Below are 4,779 nucleotides of genomic sequence, written 5' to 3'. Positions count from 1 at the left end.
TCCGATTTCATGCTCACCATTTGGGACTGGACAAATGAACGAATGCTGTTACATAGTAAGGTAAGTTCTCACCGTGCTAGCAATCTGTCTCCCATGCTGCTGGACGCCGCAGGCGTTTGGCCAGGATATACTTGGTGTTCAATTTTCTCCGCATGATGATGGACGACTAACGACGTCGGGCACCGGTCATATCCGCTTCTGGAAAATGGCAAACACCTTTACAGGCCTTAAACTTCAAGGGGATATCGGTAAATTTGGCAAGGTGGCAATCCTGTAACCCAGTTTTGAATACTGATGAATAAGTCAAATAGGTGGAGCTTTCTGATATTAAAACATTTGCGGAGCTGCCTGATGGTAAGGTCGTTTCTTCTACAGATGCAGGAGCCCTCTTAATGTGGGAAGGTAATTTTATCAAGTTTCGAGTGATGCGAAGTAAAGACCACGCTTGTCATGATGGAGAGGTCAGTAAATCCACCCCAGCACCCAATCGAACAACCCCAATCACAGGTGACCTTCTTGACTCTTTGGGGGGGGCTACAATTGATTGTTACAGCAGGTTTAGATGGGTGGGTGCGTTGTTGGGACATGAGAGTGATGATGGATGCAGAGGCAGACGCTGATTCTTCACTGGACGTGTATCTAGAGCCTGCCCACGAGCTTAGATTGACATCATCTTGTGGTGTCTCTTGCGCACACGCTATGCTCCTAGGCAGTTCAGCAGGCGGAGCCAAAAACCTCATTTGTGATTTACATGGTGCATTGATACAGATCTCGACGAAATATCTCGAACCAACAATCCCCCCTTCGTGTATCTTGGATGATGCAGAAATACTGTTCGAACGTGTTACCACGCACAGCTCAGCGTCGTACCTCGTGTTGGAGATTTTTGCTGACATAGTGCATATAACAGGTTTCATGCCGGGCCAATAAGAGGACTGGCATGCTCTCCCCATGATCACTTTGTGGCGACGAGTGGTACAGATGGCACAGTGCGCTGCTGGGACTACATAGCAAGGAAACAACTCTTCGTCTCGAGCTACACAAATGCGGCTACTTGTTTGACTTGGGCGCCTCTGACGCTAGATCCACAAGCACGCACAATAATTGTTGGTTTCACTGACGGCGTTGTACGTGCCCTTTACCGTGCAGAGACAGCTTGGCTTCGAATACAATCATTTAAGCCACACAATGGGCCAGTAAATGCTTCTGCTGTTTCCTCCGATGGTAAGGTTCTTGCAACGGGCGGACATGACGGACTCGTCTTCTTCATGAGATGTGTTGAGTTTGATTTGGGGCATTCACCTGTACCCTACACACCCATAGGGTTTAGTAGAATAGGTGGCCCTATTCGGTCGCTTTGTTGGCGTGATGACAATGAGGCCCTATTGATAACATGCTGGGATGGTACCTTGTACGAGCTTGAATTCCGCGGGGTACCTGAACCCGAAGCTGCAAGTTCGTTTTTCTTGAACCTTCCTCTCGAGAAACGTAATATAGACCAACCGGCTGCAAACACGGACCAGACTTCAGATGAAGTAGACCCAGATACTAAGAAAATAGCGAAAGAGTTCGGCCGAGTTTCCTGTGCTATCTACCCAAAAATTAATCATCGACTTCTTGCCACTTTTACTTCACCCAATGCGGGTTACGTCTTTGAGGTTGACTGGCAGACGGTACAACGACCACGTTACGTATCCGTGGGTGCTCACCCTGGCTGCAAGCAACCAACGGTCACCTTCCTTGCTTATTTTCACCAATTTGAGTGTCTCGTTACGGCACATGATGATGGTGCGGTGACACTGCGCAACTTTGCCAACTTTGACGAGAATTTTCTTCGCATTCAAGCGCACGATGGTAGTGTCGGGGTCAATGAAGCGTGCTTATCTCACGACGGCAACTTGCTTTTGTCTGTTGGAAACGATGGTTTGCTTGTCGTGAATCGAGTGATCCTAAAAAACCTTGAAAATGTTGTTGTTCCTGATCCTGAGACATCACAGATGACGCCCCTTCTTACAAAAACAATAAATGTTACAACACCGGAGGGACTCGAGTTCAACTCTGATGACAAACGCTATCCATCAGTTTCCTCGGATGCACCAGGTGATGTGCACGATGTAGCTAAAGAAAACGCGGTAACTCCCGCCGAAGATGTGCTAAGCGATGCGTATTCACTCGAAGATGAACGACTCAAATCTGATGAAGATGCGTGCCGGGCAGCAGCAGAAAGAAAGAAAGAAGTTGTGCGCCAAATTGTTCTACAGATGCGTCGTGATTTTGAAGAGCTTGAACGCGAGAACAGTGTGCTTCCTGTAGAACAGCAGCTTGACTCTCATGAACTCATTGTTGATCCAGCCTACGTGCAGACCCTAGAGGACCAGGGAGAATTTTTGGTTGAAGAACTACGCCGTGAGCATTTATACTCGAGCGAGAAGTCAAAAGTTCAGCTAAAAAAGCTGAAGGACTATTTTTTGAGCGATCTCGAGAAGCAAAGCAATTTCGTTATGGAGGGTCAGTCAATGCGTGCTCTGCTTTCATCTCACCGAGTAGGCTCCTTTAAAACTGCCCAGCTGACAGGTGCACTTAAGCAGCTACTCAATCAGGTTCACGCAAGCATGCGTGGAGAAGAGCATTCAAGCATGCATTTACGGACTAATTCGGAGGAAGTCAGCGTGACTCACGATCACGCGTTAGCAAGTGCCATGTCAACCGAGTCGGTGATGGAGGCCGCATCGAAGCCAGTTGACTCCGGGGATAGGCAATCGACCTTAGAGTGGCGCAAAATGATGAGAGCTCAGCGCAAAGCGAAACTTGCGGCCCTTTTACAGAAGAAACCAGCCGAGGATAGAGATGATCCACGAGATCTTAGTGCTATTGAACGATCTAAAGCTCGCTTGGGTGACTACAAGTTGAAATCTACAGCAGACTACGAAGTTCCACAAGATCAGCAAGTCAACGCATTGAAAAAGAGACAGCAGATGATGATGTTGCAAGAAAATATTAACTCCATTAAGGTGCGCTACAACAAACGTTTCTTGGCGCTGCGCGATGTGAAAAAGTTGGTCTTTCAATCCATAATAGAATCTAATCAACACCATCAAAGCCTGGAAGCTTCCATGATAAAACTACTTGATACCTACTTTCCCGAGAAGCGTTCATCTGGCGAATTAAAGTTCAATGACCCTCTATTCATGCAGAATGATATCAAGTGCAACCGAATTCCTGATCTTGGTGAGTGGCCAGACATTGCTCGGGCGGCATCTGCTGCGGAGGGGATTCATCAACATACAGAGGAGGATGCGCGCGCAGTGGAGGGGCAAATAGAGCCACAGCTGCTGCCTGGAACACTGGGTGAATTACCTTTGTTGCGTATGCTCTCAATTGCGATGCTGGTTGGCAAGACATCAAAATTAGAGAAAGATATAAAGTGGTGTCTAGTCGTGCGATTACACCATGAGGCAACCCTCGTGTCCTCGAAGATGAAAGAGCACGTTGATGCCTTTGATAGAGCCCTGTGTGAATTGCGAAAAGAGCACATTCCTCTCAACTCGGATCTAAAAGCAGCAGAGCTGAGACTCTTGCTTCTATTTCAGGTCACTTGCCCCCCCCCCCCCCCCTCACGCATGTACTGACTGCCAACCTGCTAGGAGCATGCCCTTCTTCAGACGTTTGAAGTGAAAGACAGCACACTGAAGATCAAGCTCGACAAGTCACAACAAGAAAACCGAGAAATCGACTCTGAAATTTTCGATTGCTCCTCAAGGCTTGTCACCAAAAAAACAGAGCTGGAAGCTTGGGAAGAAAAAGAGACAGCATTGAACACCGAATTTAAAGCAATGGTTCAGGATAATCACCCCTTCCAAGCTCCTCTACTCAAGGCCTTTCGGCGGAAGATAAAACGTCAAAAGAAAATTAATCAAGAGGATGATGGTGGCACAGAAGCTGACAACGAGGAAGAGGATGATGACCTTGACGATGATTTTGACGAGGACGATGATGTGGACGACAGTTGTCCCCCCGGCTGCGATGCAACTCTTTATGAGCATGTAATCGAACTACGTGACAAGCGGCTAGATCAAGAAGAGGTGCTTACAGATTTCCAGCGTGTTATTGATGACTTGAAGCGAACCCTCGACCGCCACAACCAACGGAAAAAGCAAATAGAGCGCGACCTTAATTCATTTGCAAAAGAGATTCAAAGTTTTCAGACAGAAAAACAGCAGCACCTGAACCAGTGACGTCGAGTGTCGATAATCTTGTGTGTAAATATTTGTGCATAGATTTGTCCAATGACAGGTTGCACACAATATGTTCCCTACATCTAAACCAAGTTCATATATTCAACAACAACCAGACATATGGTGATGAGCTGCCAAGCCTGAAAATATTAATGAGGCACGACTACGACCAAAACGCACAAATTGAGCTTCCTCCAGACGCCGATATCACAAATGCGGTCCTATTTTCGAGGCATAGGCTCGAAGCCATCTACCATCGCATCGGCACTCTAGAAGCTGAGAATAGAGCAGAACGTGCAAACTTCAAGGAGCTGCATAGAGTGAAAAGCCGGCTTGAACGTGCCAAAGTAGCACGGGAAGCTCAAATTGCTCAACTAAGGAGTAAATGTGATGACCTACAAATGCTCAAGTATGCCAGCTCTATCTGTCCGCACGATAGTACTTTTTCTTAGGTTTGGTCAGTTGATCAAGCTTGAGCTTCTGGATCGTGACTCACAGGCAAACAAAGGCACGTTGCCCATAATGAATCAGCAGTTTAAATTAT

Source organism: Aureococcus anophagefferens (genome assembly GCF_000186865.1).
Source record: "Aureococcus anophagefferens unplaced genomic scaffold AURANscaffold_20, whole genome shotgun sequence".
NCBI lineage: Eukaryota > Pelagophyceae > Pelagomonadales > Pelagomonadaceae > Aureococcus > Aureococcus anophagefferens.
Note: the sequence above shows the minus strand (reverse complement) of the source record.